The 19371-nt window shown below is 38.8% G+C and overlaps 1 long non-coding RNA gene across 2 annotated transcripts in view; it reads left to right on the top strand.

The window, feature by feature from the left end:
* Positions 1-19371, top strand: part of LOC123568274 (uncharacterized) — a 120161-nt gene that overhangs the window by 16638 nt on the left and 84152 nt on the right. The window contains exon 3 of one of the 2 annotated variants that reach the window (XR_006691454.2): positions 9119-9216. This is a non-coding gene — a long non-coding RNA (uncharacterized lncRNA). Of the gene's footprint in view, positions 1-9118; positions 11004-19371 lie in introns of those variants that run through there. The other variant, XR_010580393.1, reaches the window with a different exon arrangement.

Here is a 19371-nt window from a genome sequence, read left to right as displayed (position 1 = left end):
CCTTCCAACAGGAGCTGGAAATAAACATTATTTTTCCTAGCAAAACACTCCTTAAATCTCGACCAAATTTTGGGAGATCAGGGATTCTCTGGAGGGTGAGCTTCCAGGCCTCAGCAAATTGTCCTACCATTTTGAGCCATAAAGATAGCTCAAGCTGGTACCAAACCCCAATAGGAGATTTCTCAAAGGTTAGCAGCTCTTCCACTCAGAATCCCTTCGTGGTTACCAAAATGTGAACCCCAAATATCTGAGACAGGTCTCAGTCAATTTAGATTGTTTATTTCGCCAAGGTTAAGGATGTCCCGATAACATAGCCTCAGGAAGTCCTGAGACATGTACCAAAGGTGGTCAGGGGTACAGTTTGCTTTTATACATTTGAGGGAGACGTGAGACATCAATCAGTATGTGTAAGATGTACACTAGTTCAGTCCGGTAAGGTGGGACAACTGGAAGTGGGGGCTTCCAGGTTAGAAGTAGATAAGAGACAAATGATTGCATTATTTTGAGTCCTTGATCAGCCTTCCATTGAATACACAATTTACTCCAGCTCAGTGGATCTGCATTTTTACATAAATGATAGAGCAGAAGAAGCAATGAGACACGCGTTTGTCTCAGGTGAGCCTCAGAGGGATGACTGAATAGAATGGGAAGCAGGTTTGCCCTAAACAGTTCCCAACTTGATTTTCTTCTTTAGCCTGGGGATTTTGGAGTGTCAAGATTTATTTTCCTTTCACAGTACTCTCAGACAGATTTCAAAAAAGATAATTTTCACACAGTTTTTTTTTTTTTTTTTTTTTTTTTAGACAGGGTCTCACTCTGTCACCCAGGCTGAAGTGAAGTGGTGCTCACGGCAGCCTTGGATTCTTGAGTTCAAGTGATCCTCCTACCTCAGTCTCCCAAGCAGCTGGAACTACAGGCAGTTGCACTTTTTAATTGCTCTTACAATTGTTCTTGTTGTTACAAGAAAGATTATGTGAATGTACCGTATCAGAAACTTAACTCCCTTTTCCCTGTAAGCTAAATTTCAGCTCCCTTGATATTAACACATCCTCAATGCTTCTGTCACCATTTTCTTTAATCGTATGTATGAGAGAATAGTTCATATTACATCCCTTGTACTAGGGTTTCCACACATTTTGGAGGTGGAAAGGCTTATGGTTCTGTGTCTCTTTGTTTGTTTGTTTGTTTTGTCTTAATAGAGTCTGCATCTCTCTGTCACATGCCCAGCCACTGTTCTCATATGGCTCTAGCCATGAAAGATAACATCTCCATATTTCATCCCCAAAAGGGTCACAAATGCAAAGCTGCGGGTGCAGTTGCTTTTAACAAAGCTTTGAGGTGAAAGAAGAGGGTCCTGAAGCATAATAAACAGAGATCAATGTAGTTTACCAGTAGATCCGAATGGATTTAAAGTTCTTTAATTCCTTTCTTCCATGTAGAATTTCTCAGTTGACATCTTGTCTTTCTTCTCTGCCATCTTCCTCACTATTACTCTCTTCTCTCGCCTTCCCTGCCACCTTCCTCACCTCTCATTTCTTCTCCATCCCCACAGGTAGCCAAGTTGTTGGGACTCTCCTGTTGCTTCCTACAGCTCTGGGGTTGCATGTTTTCTCCTCTTTGAAAGTTGGCAGTCCTCAAATCTCCAAAATCCTGTTCATTTCTAATAAACAACTGTTTAAATCTCCCTCCAATTATTATTTTAAACTAAGCTCAGATCCAAATTCATTAAAAAATAATGTTCAGAAAATGGCAAAATCATGACTCATATAAATGAAACATATGTTCAAGATTTTATTTAATTCATATAAAAGAGCTTGTTCAAAGTAAATGTCAAAAAGCACTAGCATATAGAGTCAAGAAATCGAATTACAGATGGAGGGAAAAAGACTTTCTCCACAGTGGGGAGGGAAACCAGTGGAAATGCTGCTGGACAAGATGGAGTTTGCATATCCATCAGTTACCTGCAGTTGAAAAACAGGTGCAAAATAGCTCAAAGACAATGAACAGGCTCTGGAACCCACTGCCCAAAAGTGTATATGATAGACAATGCATAGTTTTTAAATAAAATGCAAAAATGTTTTTTGCACATAACATATCCAAAAATTCTTAAGGGACAAGAACAAAAGGTTAACAAGTTTTGAGGTCCTCCTTTTCTTAGTCAAAGCACTAACCACTGCTCTTAAATTATACTGTTGCCTTCATTAACTAGGAGGCGGTATCTGAGCATCAAAGGATAGCAGTTGATGCTTTTAGACTACTTGTTTCCAATGAAGGCCCAAAGGTGTCATTTGTTCTTTCCTGTCTCATCTGAATTCTATAAAATATGCCAGCTGTCGCTTCCCATGGTCACCTGAGGTAGAAGCGGCTGTCACTTCTGCTGACATCCTTAACTATTGGTGTCTTTCATCCTCTGTGACTCGTCTCAACCCATTAAATGTAGAAACAGATGATATTAATAGCCAAGGGTTAAGACACTTAATTTCTTCCCTATTAAAGAAATGCTTCAGCACTTAAAGTAATAATAATGGGATTGCAGAATATCAGAGCCATAAGGTGCCTTTGAAATTATCTAGTTCAATATTGTATTTTACAAATGAGGACACAGAGGTCCCAGAGGGGAAGTGGCCTGTCAACCAAAGTCACATTGAAGGCTAGTGGCACAACAGAAGCTGCAGCTCAGGAATGCCATGCTGACCTGCCATTTATTTTGCCTTTTGGCAGCTCTTTCTTAATCAGACATCTATTTCTTTTGTTATGCTCTGGCAAGTCCTTCCTCTCCCCCTTTGCAGATATTTCTTTTTTTCTACTCCTAATGTTCCCAATGCTTAATTTTTATGGATTTGTATGCCAATTTCTAGTTATATAAGGAACTGATTCCGAATGAAGCTCTTTATACTACCAGCAATTATTCTATTTTGGATATAAGACTCTGTAAAATCCCATTAAAGAAATGAGTTTTGCATGATGAAATGAGTCTTTGTGGAGATTTTAAAGCATGTCCACAATTATTTGACATTCCAGTTGTGTTAGTCTTCTTTGTGCTGCTGTAAGAGAATGCCTGAGACTAGGTAATTTATTGTTTAAAAATATAAATTTATGTCTCATAGTTCTGGAGGCTGGGATGTCCAAGATCAAGGCACCAGCAGGTTCAGTTATTTGGTGAGGGCTGTATCCTACTTCCAAGGTGGTGCCTTGATTGTTGCATCCTCTGGAGAAAAGAAATGCTATGTTCTCACATGGCAGAAGAGCAGAAGAGAGGAAACCCACCTCCACAGGCCCTTTTCATAATGAAATTAGTCAACTCTTGAGGGCAGAGCCCTCATTGCCTAAATACCTTGCATCAGGCACCACCTGCCAACACTGTTGCACTGAGGATTAGGTGTCCAACACATCAATTTTGGAGTGGCAAACACATTCACACTAGAGCAATAGCCCTCAGAAAGTGGAGTTTAGTTTTTCTCTTTTGAATATGGCATTCAACAACTCAATTCTTCTAAATAATAGGATGCAATGGAAGCAGCACTGCTGAATTATACGACGTTGGGTCATAGAAGGTTATATGGCTTCTTTGTGGCTCTCTCTCAGGACACATACTGTGGCAGACTGGAGCTTCCATATAAAAAATAAGCTACCCTGAAGATACCATGCTGAAGAGACCACATGGAGAGATTCTTTAGGTATCCCAGCTGTTCCAGCCTCCAGATATTTGACTCTTCCCAGGACATGAGAGAAAAAGCTTCCAAACGACTCACACCTTCAGCAAGAGCTGTCTAACTAAGCATGGTCAACACCCAGAACTGTGAAAGATAACAATCATAAACAGCTACTGTTCTTTTATGCTCTGAAGTTTGCAGTGGTTTGTTACTCAGCAATAGATAGTTACAACAGCCCCTTTGAGAGGCAATGAAATATTTGGGCTCTGAAAACCTCAGAGTATAGACATAAACAAGATTGTTAAGGAACAGAGGATTCTCTAGTTAACCAGTCTGCTGTTGCTATTTCTTCAGCTTGACTGCATGCATAAGAGCTCATTACAGTAATTCACTTTTCAACAGGAAAGTCTGAACTGATGATAAAACCCAGTTGTTCACAAAGCATAGGTCCTCATTTCCCCTGGGCAACCTTCATTGATAGTAAAACCATTTCTCCATTGCTTCGGGAAGCTTCTAGTGGGAAAGGGTCAATGAAATAGAGCATACTTGCCTATAAAGATCTTTTTCCTGATACGATTCCCTGCAACCTGAAAAGCCAATGATCTAATTTTTGACATAAAGACACATCAATCATTTGAAGATGAAAACTGGTTCAGGGAGAGGAAGTAATTTGTCTGAGGTCTCTCAATATATTCCCTGCACAGGTTTTGAATGCCCGGCCCTTTCTTGTTTTTTTTTTTTCCCATTAGACTTCAAAGCTGTAGGTTTCTGCCTTCCTAACAAGCTGAAAAAACAGTCAAAAGTTTTAAATCCCCTTTTTAAAGCAGTCATTAAATTGTAAAAATAGCAACAAGAGTGACACATCTGCTGTATATATGCTTTTTAGCTTGTTTCTTCATTCATTTACCAGATGACTGTGTACTTTATAGACATTCATAAAATAAAGCACTTAAGAACTGGATTCCTCACCCAGAAAGTGCCTAGATCTGTGTTAGGACACAGAGAGTGTCCAGTTCTGAGTTTGAATTCAGCAATCATGGAAAAAAGTTTCTTTATATAATAATGTTTGAATAAGAAAAAAAAAAAGAACCTGACCAGTACCTTTAAATATACAAAGAAGCAGAACTCTCTGATTTGGAGCTACAGGGTCAATATATTGAAATGTAATACCTTTTCCATAGTCATGTGAAGATAAATGGGCCAGTCCTCAGCGACACTGGGAGGTCAATCTTTGTCAGTCCCGGTGTGCTTTTTATGCACCTTTTTGATCTTTTGGCTCTCTTCTCTCACACTTGGAGCTTTTAAACCTTCCTATTCTTCTCCTCTCCTTTCTCACCATTTTAACTCCTGAATATTCATTTGTTCATCTTCTTTGTGTAGCAACTTTGATAGGAGTGACGATGATACATCCCCAGCTTCAGGAAGAGCTTAAATGAACTAAGCGAGCTACAATAATTAAATTCTCCAGACACAGTGATAAGTTCAGTGTTTGTTGGAAGCAGCCATCCTTTCCCCATAACTGTGAGTGAGGAAGATATAGTACCAACCTCTTTTAGCATTCATCTCATAAAGCCAACTGGAGAATGATGCCAACACACTAAAAAGAGCAGAATCAATAAAATCATAGAGGATAAAGATAGATTCCTGATCAAACTACTCCTGAAGGCCACTCTAATCCCTGCATCCTTCAGCTACTTGATCATTTACTGTGTAAGCTGAGTTGTGCTTTCTCTTCTTAGCAACCAAAAATACCCTGAGTGTAGGTGACAGTATCACATCTCCTCCCTTGGAAGGCCCAGTGGAGGTTCTGTTTCTGGCAACGTGTCAAACTACATTGTTTGGACAAACTCTCTGATGGAAAACAACTAAAAGTGCCAGATAGTCTATTAAAAAATACCTCTCTAAAGCATCAAACAAATGACAAAATGGTAAGAAATTATTATGATAAAATCTAAGTGAATTATGACTAGAATCTCAGCACTACAGCCACTTTTGTCCTGGGAATATTTGCAAAACAGGCAAAACTGAGTATTAATTCTGGACATTTCTTTGAGTATGACTATAGACTTCATGAAGGCAGAATATGCAATTCAAAGCCCGGGTTTCACCTAGGTAGTCCAATAGGAGACCACCACCTCTTTAACCTAAAGCTACTCCTTAAGGTAAAGGAGAACCAGAAGTAACCCCCCATTCTCCTTCTACCTTCAAGTAATGACAAAAATTTTGTCGTGACATCGAAAATAATAAGAATATGAGAGTTTCTGAAAAGTTGCAGCCACAGTTGGCCCTCATTTAAATCTGCAGCCCAAATTACCATTACTTAGGTTATCACTCCAACACACAAAAATTACAGATTTCTAGAATCCAATGACACAAAAGGCAGAGAACTATGTATGAACATTTGTGAAGAAAGTTTCCATCATGGGCCATGAAGAACAAGTGGTGGTTTGGGGCTTTTTAGCAAGAAGTGGCTCCCTGCAGAGCTGGTATGACCAGTCAAGAAATGGATCCAATCTGAGACAGAAAATCTCTCTTAGTTTGTAAAACTTGCTGGTTTTTCCCCTCTCTGATGATTCCCTGATGATAGAAGAGTCCACCAGAAGAGGCTGAGGAAAACATTAGGACCATGGTGTCTCCAGCAGGACACCAAAGAACTGCCTTGTTTTGCAAGATTTTCCTTTGCAATTTGGAGTAGAGAGAAAAATTTGAGTGGCAGTGATGTGAAACTTTACCTGAGCCTTGTGGGCTCAGAAACACTTGGATAGTTTAAAAAACCCCCTACCCTTCTGGGAAACAGGTAGCCACCAAGGTCTACTCTGCCCTCACATCTTTCAAGATAAGACCAGTCTCCCTTCTCCCTCTGATTTCCATAGACTTACAGATGATGCAGATGACTCCGTTGCCCACCTGCCTCTGTAAATCTCCAGGCCACTTTCCTTTTCTTTAAAACGTCCATCATGAATGAGCATTTCTCCAATTGCAGTAGCCTGAATAAGATCATTTCCTTAATTATCCTGTGCATTTAGTATTTACAAGGGGTAAATAGAATGGCTCTGCAATGGATGCAAATGAGTAATATTTAGATTTTTGAAACATATGTCAAGATTCTCTAACAATGAGCTCATGGCTGGGAATGAAGTGCATCTCACCTAGATGGGAAAGGATATGTTTGCTAGAAGCTGACTAATCTAATCACTTGAACAATTCTTTTTCAGCTAAATCTATATTCCTGTTAGTATGGAGGATACCCAGTTTGAAATAAAAGAGAGGAAAAAGAATATAAGAGATACACTGGAAAGTATATGTACTTGGAATTGGGCTAGGATTTGAATACTAGGCTCTGTGGCTAACTGGCTGTGTGTCTTGGGGCAAGTTTGGTGTAATTGCTTCTCTAAGTGGTTAATTCTTTTATTCTTCGAGCTGAATCTTGGCTGTCAGTCAAGCTACACATCTTCTTTCAGGCTTTTTGTATTAGTGGGTATTTTGGTTCCCATTCAGGACCCTCTTCATTTATCCTTCTCAGTACAGCTGTGAGTAAGCTGCCATAATTTGCCATTGAAACCTAGGCTGTGACTATAAATTAATTAAAATTTAATGTAAGATTGTAGAGAAGTGCAAATATGGGTTCATCAGGAATGAGTAACTTTATATTACTCTCATTTCCTTCTTTGACAGAGACTAGCTGGGTAAATCAGAGATATGTGGTAGAAACACCCTCATCAAAATATTTGGTAATGATACTCATGTGGATGTGAAGGACATGCAACGGCTGCATGATAATAAATATTGGTAGTGAATAACCTTAAAGGATAGTCATGTAGGCTGGGCATGGTGGCTCACGCTTATAATTCCAGCACTTTGGGAGGCAGAGGCAGGAAGATTGCTTGAGTCCAGGAATTCAAGACCAGCGTAGGCAACATAGCTAAACCCCGTCTCCACAAATGAAAAACAAAATGAAAAATATATAAAAAAATAAATTTTTTAAAAAGCATGCCAATATCGAAAAAGCTCTATTTCTATAGAAAAGTATACATTATATATATTTGGCCCATCCTTCTTGGTTACAATATTCTAGCTTTTTATTGTCTTTAAGCTATTTTATGACTCTGGATAGACAGGCAAATTTTGTCCTGTTCAGTAGAGTTTTAATTGACTGTTCTCCCTCTGGTGGAAAAAACAGTTTTGTCTCCACATGCAGTTTACTTTCTTTACTCCATACATATTTGTTCTTTTTATCTTTCTCTTTTGAACTGGTTATAACTCATTAAATGAGTAAAATGCAATCTTTTCACACACGTTTATTCTTATATCAGTGCGAGTCATGATTCTACCTTTTTCTGAAAACTATCTTTTAACACTAATGAGAACGGAAACCAATGATTCACTGTTAAGCAATACTGGGACCAGAAATACTTTCCTGTGTTTGTAGTTAACTAGATGCCTCAGAAAATACACGCACCTGGAAGATGAGACTGTGAGCCAATTAAAAGAGCTTATTTATCAGGACTGAACTATTACTCCTTAAGGATCCTTGAAGATTTTTCACTAGCATTATCACCAATCCAAAGCTACTCATATCACGAGTTGCCCAACTACATCAGTTCCCTTTCATGCTGGACTTGACTTAAAATCACCCAGTTCAGGCCTAAAAATCCTGTAAACGTCTATTAAAATGCCTACCTAGCTGCAATAAGTTTAAAGTCTCATTTGCCTGATCAACAGTTTTCTTGGTAGTCTGTGTCTGTGTGTGTGTGTGTTGGGGGGGTGGGGGGTGGGGGGGTGGCAGGGATACTGGAAATTAATGACAGGAATTATGACCATCCACTGTTTCTACCAGAAGGCACACACTAGGTGCCCAATTTTAGATTACAGAGTCAAGCTATATTGTGTGTGTGTGTGTGTGTGTGTGTTTAAGCAGAAGTTAAGTCAGGCCTCCATTCCAGGCTAGGAACCCACGTCAAGGTTTGTCAACATCTAACACAATGTTGCACACTCATTAGGTACCCAAATAGTATTTGAAAGTATTTGCAAATAGTAGAACTTTTTCTTAAAAAGACAGGGATTTGAGGGAACAATTTAAATAAAAGAAAAAAATAGATACAGTTTATATGATTAAAATAAAAGTACATAATAGAATTACAAATATATTCATTACATTTAAATGTACAGAGAAATACAGTTCTTTTTTTTTTTTTTTTTTTTAATACCTGGAATGATGTCATTGCCTCTTGACTGTCCCCTCCCACAGCACACACACAAACACACCCACACACAGTGTGTAAGGGAGAGGTGAGGAGAAGAGGAGAAAAACATTTAACCCAATCTATTAATCTTAGTTCAGGCTTATAAATTGAGTCCCGTCTTCAGTTTCTTTTGGGTTGGTGTTGCATGCATGGGAGGAGAGGATATTTTGTTTCTGTGGCAATAGGGAAAGGTCTTCATATCACCTCTGATCTCTCTTGCAGAGTGTCTACCCTAGTTGGTTGCCAGGAGCCCTGCACCAAGTTACCCCTCCAGATACCTCCTACTGCTGCTGACCGCCTGTTCCCATCACCTGAAGCAAGTGAGGACATCAATGTTTCTCCTAGAGGCTCCCAGAGATTCCCATGTGTCCCCCGACCCCCGTATTCCCAAGAGATGATGCAACTTGCCCCTACATTTTCTTCCCCCCATTACAAATCCCAGTGTCTCTGAAGTCCTCCCTCTCCCACCTGGGGGAGGAAAAATGAAGCCCTGTAGCTTTATCTCTTCAATAGCTTTATTTTCTCCCCACAAATACCAGAGGCTCTGCTTCCACTTCCTGTCTACCTGAAACTTCCCAAATATAAAATCAAAACTGGAATTCAAAACTGAGAGCATATAAATCAATTTCTAGGTCTTACATTTATTTCAAATACTCTTCAAATGTGAGCTTCTTGAGGAGGCATCCATGATTTTAAGTGGATATTTGTTTAAATCTTACCTTTCACAGTCTCCCTTCTCATTTTAGTAAAGATAACCATTTATTTCCCCACCAGTAATTGTACCATTGCCTCTGGGTGTGAAACTCTCCCGCAAACTGTACAACTGAGAGCTGAAAACACAGACTATCTTTAAGAAGGGGTTTTTAGGGTATTATTCCAAAGACAACAGGGGAAACAAAAACAAGGATTCTAGAGGAAATCAAAGCCTATGACATCCACAGCTACACAAATTGAAAATATAGCCTGACTTAGCCAGATAAACACAAAACCGCATTCTAACATCCTACCTACCCCAATTCCTATTTTCTCTCTCCCAGGTCTAGACACTAAACTTCTTGAAGGCAGACATTGTTGTTTACTTCTTTAACTCTGGCATGTCGCTCCACATAGCAGGCAAGGAGCACGTGCTTAAAATATTTGATGAAAGGAGGAAAAAAGAGGTTGTTAATTGAATGAACATCTACATAATAAAATAAAAAACGATTTCTTCCATGATTCAGGAAATTCAACTTAAAGTATTGCAGTCCCACAAAAGCCTCCCATGCTTCCTCCAGTTTAGAAATAAAAAAAACTGAAGCTTACAGAACATAAGGCATAAACCTAGAAACTGGTAAGTCTCTGATCCCAGCCAAGCCCATCTCTCCGACAGAGCAGGCTGCCTGCTGCATCTAGGGCTTCCCTCACCCTGCCCAAAGGCAGGAAGTGGAAAGACAGAAGCACAGGGGTCCAGTAGAGTCTGAGCTTCCTTTCCTAAGCCAGGTACCAGAATCTTCATGAACTTTTCTCTGTGTGTGTGTGTGTGTGTGTGTTTTTAGAGACAGGATCTTGCTATGTTGCCCAGGCTGGTTGTGAACTCCTGGCCTCAAGCAATCCTCCTGCCTCAGCCTCCCAAAGAGCTGGGATTATAGGCGTGAGCCACTGCACGCAGCCTCCTTCATTTCTGTAAGTGCCAGTGAAAAACGAATGTTTGTGAATTAAGGAGTAGCAACATGGACTCGGAAGAGATTCTCATTTAGGTAAAATGTGTTTCCAGTTTGCTTCCTAATGTTTGCATGGAGAATGGAACACTGGGTTCGGGTATTAAACTACTGTAGCACTACAGGGAGGATCAGAGACTGCCCTCTCAGGCCTGAGCAACATGGTACAAATCACAGATCTTGGAAACTGCGTTGGTGATAGTAATTATGCATAATTATGAGTGTGTTCTGCTTTAAAGTTTTCAAAAAGTGAATTACCAGAATCTTTCAGAGGTTATGTAGCTTTTGCTAAAGTTCAAAAACTTTTATACTGTTTTTATGGCAATGTTTGATTGATACTTGTTTTCTAATCTTGGGAGAAAAATGGAAAATAAAAGAAAGTTCTAAAAGGAAAACAAAATCCTCCATAATTTTACCACCCACAGTTAATCTCTGGTAATACTATGATCTCCTTCTTTCTTTCTATGCAAGAGTATGTGTATGTATGTATAGTACAAAATTGCCACATTTTGTACTATATTTTGAATGATATATTTCATATATGTATTTATACATATGTAAACGCCTTTACTTCCTCCTACTTTGTCCATAAAATTGCACCATGAGCATCCTTCACATTCTAAGAAAACATTATTCTTAATGGCTATGTAATATTTCGTTATATAATTTATATCACAATTTAGATGACCAATATTCCGTTGCTGAACATTTAAATGTTTCCATTTGTTATAAATTACAGAAAGAATCAGCACTTTCTAAAGCCTCCACCCTTTTTAAATGGGAAAACAATCTAATTTAAAACTTTGTGAAAATGGAAATGTTTTACTTCGCACCGTCCTCTAGAGAGTAACCTCTGCCCTCATGTGGCTATTGAGTTCTTGATATGTGGCTGTTGCAACTGAAGAGCTCATTCTTTTTATTTTACCTTCGTTTAATAAATTTAAATTTAAATAGCCATATCTGGCTAATGACGACTTTATTTGTTAAACTTGTGAGGTTCAGGTCACTTTAAGGATCTGCTTGTACGCAGGAATACCGCCATCTTGTGGCCTATTAGAATATGGCCTCGAAAATTGAAACCAACGTGTATTTACAACCACAAGTACCCTGGAAGTGGTAAATCCATGATATTCGTGGATCATAAAAGCTCAATTCGTAGTTTATATAAAGTATCTGCAAGTTTAAAAATTGCAGTTGCTAAAACACAGCCATGGAGCAAGGCAAACGAATTTTCAGAGGAGGAACAGTGAGTGTCTGGGCTAACGCTGAGAATAAGTGCATTGTCTTTGCCATTTGGGGGTAGAGACATCCTTTTGGTGACCCTTTCGTGAACAGCAAAAGTCTTTAGGAGCTTTTGGCACCTGAAATTCATCCCTTCTTCCTTTGTTGTGCTATTCGAAAGCGCTCTTTGCTTTAAAGTGCTGCTGAAACTCGTATCCTTCTAGGAGTTTTCCTATTCATCTACACATTTTCCTATTGATATTGCCTGCTCTGCAGATCCACTCTGCATTTTCGTTAGAGTTCATGTTGTAAATTCTAGTATATTTGGCATTTTCTTCGACTGATTCAACTCTTAATCAGCGCTTCCCCCAAATCTAACCCACAATTCTCAAAATTGGCTTTTTATATATATGTATGTGTGTCTATATATGTAAATATATACTGAATAGATGAGTTCTGAGTGATTCAAAGGGTGGAAAAATTAAAATCTCTTATTCCAACTAAGTTTGGAACTAATTAAGAGATTGCTAATGGTGGAAGGCAGATGAAGACAAAAACATCTGCTTTTTCACTGGCAGAACTGTTTACAAGCGTGGCTTTGTGGTGCAGGAATGATAGAAATTCCAATATTGAATCCCAAAGTAGACTTTCTACCACCTCAACAAGCAGCTCTGGGAAGCCTCGGGCCTCCTCTGGGGCGAGTCCCTGTAAGAATTACAGGACATAAAGGCAGGCCACAGGGATGCATGTTGTGGGCAGCTGGCCCCAGTGAGAAGGGCCAGATAGAGGAGGCAGGAAGGGCGATAGAAGGTTGTTTACAGTGAGCAGATGGGCGTTGTACATTCTCTACATGACAAGGTATTCCACTTCAGTAGAAAACCTTAAAGGTTGGCCAGATTGTCTAGGGAAAAATCTTTCCTCATAGAAACTGGGAAATTGAGAAAAATGATCCACATTCATAGAAATCCATAAATTATATTCTAGCATGACCTTAGCCAAATTTTTAACTGTTTCACAAAATAATTAAAGCTTCACCTGAGAGCTGTAGGAAAGATAAACAGGTATGTATTTATCTTTGCACAACTCTGTGCACATTGTTCATCTTTCCCAATTGGAAGGGATCATAGATGAGGTGATAATAATAAATACTGAGAAATCAACAAGCAGTAAACATTGAGATTGAAATCACGTTTCTCAAAATGCTGCTTCAGTGTGTTGGGAGATTTTGTTAACTCAGTAGTGACTTCTAGGACAAAAACCATTATATTATAAAATTGTTAGAAAGCAAGTCAATTACAAAGTAAAGGAAAAAATTCAATAATTGTATTACAGAAATAAGCAGCTAAAAAAATCTCAACTTGTTTTGTTTTGTTTTGTTTTGTTTTTGTTTTGTTTGACACAAGGTCTTGCTGTGTTGCCCAGGCTGGAATGCAGTGGCACAATCACTGCTCACTGCTGCAGCCTCGAGCTCCTGGGCTCAGGCGATCTCCCTGCCTCAGCCAAGTAGCTGCAACTACAGACCTGTACCTCCATGTCGTCCTATATTATTTTTGTTTTGTTTTGTATTAGAGATGGGGTCTTGCTGTGTTTCCCAGACTTGCCTCAAACTTCTGGCTTCAAGCAATCCTCCCGCCTCGACTTCCCAAAGTCCTGGGATTACAGGCATGAGCCACTGCAGCTAGCAAAAATAAAAATTTCTGAGTGTAGGAATTCACCCTATGGGTATACTTGCAGTTGTACTTAACAGTTTATTACGGTGATATTCATCACAGAAGTGTTTATAATCATCCTCATAAAATGATAGCTTTAGGAGATCTTTTTAATGTGCTAGCTTGGCAAAAAAAATTTTTTTAACCTGACAAGTCTATATTGTCTCCAGTAGCAAAGACTCACTAGCCCATGAAACAATAAGTCTAAGAATAAATTTATTAGAGCTATTAATATATCCCTCTAAGCCTTGGCATTAGCGATAAAAGTTTGTAACTATATGGCTTGTAGGCAGCTCAGTCACAGATAATCTTCTCTGGTGAGAAAAGCTGCCAGAAAATTCACTTTGATTTGAGTCCTTGAATGTGAGAGCCTCTCTACCACCAGCCCAGGAGGGTACCTGAGGACACTTGTGGTCATGGAAAATAACGACTCTCAGAAGTGTAGAGGGTATAGGCTGCGTGGCTATATAGTACTATTACTCAAAGAAAGGATTTAATCAGGCCTTTTCTGTGTCAAGAGATGAAATGAAAAAGCCGCCCAGTCCCTAGCACAGATCTCTGCGAAGAGATGGAAATGTTGCCCCATTCCAGGAGAGAGTTCTCAGAACTGGCTGTGTATATCACCTGAAAATCCCAAGTTCAGAGAGCCCCATAATTGGGAATCAAAGCATGCTGCTTCTCTGATTAGACCCAGCACCAGGACCAGGATTATAACCCAAACGCTTCGAGACACCAGGCAGGCGATATAAAGGCTTCTATGAGGCTGTGTGTAAAACAGAGACAGTAATGTTAGCCATGAAATGTGTGTTGTCAAATACACCACTACTGAGGGTCAGATTTGGCACACAGGTGGCCAGTTTATGACCCTTGACTGAGGGAATGAGTTCATCCTTTTTCAAAGACAGTGTAGGAATCTGGTTCAGACAGGCACTCTACGCAGGGCACACAGGGCTGCTGCTGTGTGGTGCAGGGCCAATGTCAATATCAGCAGTGGTGCCACATGGCAGTGAGGAGCAGGAGCCAGCTGACCTCATCCAGCTTTCCACAGATACTGGATCTTCTGTTGATAGCACAGGTGGGGGACCTGAGAAGTTAACCAGAAAAATATTACATAGATCAATGCTTGCACGTACTTCTACTTGGAGCACTCACATCAGTTTCAAGGGCTACTTTCTCCCTCCCTCATTCCTCCTCCTGCCTTCTTTTCTTCTGTCTTCCTTTATTCTCTCTCTCTCTCTCTGTTATTGTTATAGATTGAATATTTATGTCTCCCCTGTAATTAATAGGTTCACATCTTAATTCCCAATGTGATGGCATTAGGAGGTGGGGCCTTTGGGAGGTGATTAGATCAGAAGGTGGAGCTCTCTCATGAATGATATTAGCACTCTTATGAAAGAGCCTCCAGACCAAACACAGTGGCTCTCATCTGCAATCCCAGAACATTGGAAGCACAAGGTGAAAGAATTGCTGAGTCCAATGTTTGAGGCCAGCCTTGGAAACATAGAGATACCCTGTCTGTAAAAAAAGTTTTGTTTGTTTGTTTTTAATTAGCCAGGCATAGTGCAAGTGGTGGAGCACATCTATAGTCCCAGCTACTCAAGAGCTGAGGAAAGAGGACTGCTTGAGCCCAGGAGTTTTAGGTCACAGTGAGCTATGTTTGTGCCACTGCTCTCCAGCCTGGGCAACAGAGTGAGATCCCATCTCTTAAATAAATAAATAAATAATACAAGAGGACCCAGAGAGCTCTCTCACTGTCTACTATGTTAAGTCACAACAAGCAGTTGGCAGTCTACATGCAACCCAGAAAAGGGTCCTCACCAAAATCCAACAATGCTGGCACCCTGATCTCAAACTTCCAGCCTCCAGAAGTGTAAGAAGTAAATTTCTATTGGTTATAAGCCACCCAGTCTATGTTGCTTTGTTATAACATCCTGGAGGGACTAAGACAGTTCTTTTTCCTTCTTCAGTCTATGAATTGTCTTAGGGCACATTGTGAACTCTTCCTTCTCAGAATTGATCTTTAGCAGAGTGGAGACCACGTTTTCCCAGTTAGACCAAGCAGTTACTGAGCATAGTTCAATTTCTCTCATCAGTCTATTTTCAATAGGCAAGTGCTATCAGTCACCCATCAGTAAGACAGTGCTCCAGGGATAGAACTCTTTCTGCTAATCGCCCCTATATCCACCAATTGTTTCTCTCCTTTCTATTTCCATTCTCCTATTTCCCCACACCCAGGAAAATATAAATGCAACATTATTGACTGGTGAATGACCTAAGCTGACAGTTGGTGGCACTGCTTCTCAACCAAAATCCCTAATGCACAAGCATAGGAAAATATATCTATCTCCTTATTTACCACAATAAATGGCCTAAGCGTCAAACATGAGAATTGTTAGGAGAACAGATTTCTGGACTCAACCCCTTAGAGATTAATAGAGTGCTTCTTGCAATCTGCAGATTTAATTAATATTGCAAATGATTCTAATTTAGGCGGCCCATTATTTTGAACTGAAGACAGAAGAGGGGGACAGACTTTGAAATCAGCAATATGTTGAGATAAAAGCATTCTTCAGTTGCGTATTTCTGATCTGAAAGTTTTGCCAAAGTATTCAATGATAATTGCGCTTCTATCAATTTTTTTCAAATTTCTAATAGCTTTTAAGATATCTAAATATATATATATATGTATTTGTGTGTGTATATCTGTTGGTGCATGAAGGGTTATGTCTGTTGATTGTCAGAACAGCCTCAGATATTTTAATGATTACTTTCCCATTAATGAGTAAATCAAAATGAATCTGTTAATTCTATCAAACCAATGAATCACTGAGATGTTCGTATATGTGAGTATTAACCTTATTTTCAACACTTTATCATTGACATTTCAATCATATTGAAGACTGAAGGAATTTTACCATGAACATTCAAACATCTGTCACCCAGTCTCCACTATTAACAGTTTACTCTCTGTTTCATCAATTACCTATACATCTATGCATTGCTCTATTATTCATCAACCCATCTTAGTTTTTGATAAATTTCAGTGTAAGTTGGAGACATATATACCAATATTTTACTATGCATCTTATTAACTAAATTTCAATATTCGTTCATTATTTTATGTAAAACTTACATGCAATGACATGCATGCATGCATGCATGGTTTGGATATCATTCAATGAGTTCACACAAACATATGTGTCCTGCTAGGGACATCTTTAAGCTGGAGTTTGACAAATGAGTAATATTTGAGTTATAGAATTAAGTGAGGAATGAGATTGGTTTCCACTGGAAAATGGCCATAATGAGATACTACGTGCAGAACAAGCAGAAAGTATGAACAAGCAATGAAAGTGCTTCTGCAAACCTATGTGCAGATTTTTGCAACATTTGTTAAGGCTTTCATTGAATAAGCCTTTTATATAGAATATAACAACACCATTAGATCCCATGCCAACATTTGTTTTGTGGCTGTTTTGTTTTGTTTTGCCACCTCTTTAAAATTAATGTCTCATTTTGAATCTTATACCAGAAAATTTAAACCAACATCTCTGTCTACTAGTAGAGGACTTACTCTATGTGAGAAATCAACTGAATGCCAAAGTCTTACTCATGTTTTCTGTTATTTTGGACTTCGAAGCACCCTGGATAGCTCTCTACACATGTGGAGGCAGCATTCTAAGAAAAGCCTAATTTCATCTTTATTCTTTCAAAACCGAGCCTGAAACTTTATCTCCATCAACTTGCAAGCTTTTTTCCTTGAAAGGTTATGTGATATAGTCATGAAAAATAAACTTCACTGTCAGTCAGACACAACTGAATTTATATGATCTGCCTCTTGAGCAAGTTAATTAGACTCTCTAAACCTTGACTTTCTCATCTATAAAACTGGAATAGCAATAGAACCCACCCCATAGAGATTTTGAGAGTATTGCACAAGGTCATGTATGTAAAGTGCTTAGCACAGTCCCTGGCTCATAATTAGCGCTCAGTTAATGTCAGTTATTTTTTGTTACCCTCTTTGGCCACATTTTCCAGTTCCACCTGATCCCTCACTCTGTTGCTTCCAGATCACAGGTGTTAAAAGTATCAGATATTCGAGCAGATACAGTGAGCATAGCAGACATTGTGTTCAGGTGCCAGAATTTGCTGATTTTTAAAATATCATTAAATGTGACTCAATCCATATATTTCTTATTATTTCCCTTTTTAAAAACAATAGTCCATTTATTCTTTGGACTCTTTTACCAAGAAGTAAATGAACAAATCCAAATTGCCCTATTACCAGGCTGAAATATGTTCAAAATCCATACCTGAAAGAAGATTGAATGTGAAAATGTGAAATATTGCACCAGGGGATTCTAGGGTCATATGATTATGGTGACAGAGCTCATGGGGATGTTTCTGAGATACAGGTAACTTCATCTTAGCAACAGGCTCTCGTGCAACATGAATTTGTATCCCAAGGCGCTGCCATGAACTTTGTTTTAGTAGTTGCAAAACCATTCAGCTGCTCAGATGGAGAGCTCTGAGGGACTCTGGGACAAATTTCCTCCACAAAAAATCAAGCCTCCAGCTTTTAGCACACTGCCAGGAGTTGCTGAAAAGTTCTATGTTAAAAATGAAAATATACCTGGGAGGTTTATCACATTCAGCAGTCTCTTGAGCCCTTCATACCTCAGAGTAAACTTATTAATCACTTGGATTTTCCCTTGAATTTAAGTGCATGCTCTTGACATGGATTGAAAAAAAGGAAAGGCAACTCCTCCAGGTTTGTTCAGACAGGACAAATGAGTTTTAATTTGGGCATAGAAACATCATGGGTCAACATATGCAATGAAGCCGGGGGTAGGACTAGAAGGCAGAAGTAATAAATTTACATTTATTCCATCATTTGATGTCTGTGAAGAATTGGCAAGCCTCCAAATTTTTGGAACATGTGTGCCATTATCTATGCAATGCCAATATTCATTTCTATTCTAACGAGCATTTACAATGTTAATGAGACTTAAATGAGATAGTATTCATGAAAGCCTTCCAGATAAAAAATAAAATAAAATAAACAATGTTACAAGCATACCTCAGAGATACTGTGAGTTAAATTCCAGACAACCACAATAAAACACATATCAGAGTAAAGTGAGTCACACAATTTTTGGTTTCCCAGTGCCTATAAAAGTTATGTTTACACTATATCATAGTTTATTAAGTGTGAAACAGCATTATGTCTAAAATAATACATATTTAAATTAAAAATATTCTATTGCTAAAAATGCTAATGATCATCTGAATCTTCAGTGAGTTGTAATCTTTTTTTTAAAATTTCAACTTTTATTATAGATTAAAGGGTATACATGCAGATTTATTCCATGGGTAAATTACATGACGCTGAGGTTTGGGGTCCCAAAGATCTTACCACCCAGGCCGTAAGCATAGTACCCACCAGGTGGTTCTTCAACCCACGGCCCTCTCCTTTCTAGTGATCCCTCATATCTATTGTTCCTGTCTTTACAATCACGTACATTCGACGTTTGACTCCCACTTATATTTGTTTTGTCAAAGAATTTATGGCTAAGTCCTCAAAAGCAATTGTAACAAAAATGAAAATTGATAAGTGGAACATAATTCAACTAAAGAGCTTCTGCCCAGCAAAAGAAAGCATCAACAGAGTAAACAGACAGCCTGCAGAATGGGAGAAAATATTTGCAATTATGCATCTGACAAAAGTCTAATATCCAGAATCTACAAGGAACTTAAATCATGAAGCAAAAACAAATAATCCACATGTGAGAATTATATGTGAGAACATGCTGTATTTTGTTTTCTGTTTTTGAGTAAGATCGTTTAG

This window comes from Macaca fascicularis, chromosome 13, assembly GCF_037993035.2.
Source record: "Macaca fascicularis isolate 582-1 chromosome 13, T2T-MFA8v1.1".
NCBI classification, from domain to species: Eukaryota; Metazoa; Chordata; class Mammalia; order Primates; family Cercopithecidae; genus Macaca; species Macaca fascicularis.
This window is presented reverse-complemented; position numbering and strand designations above follow the sequence as displayed.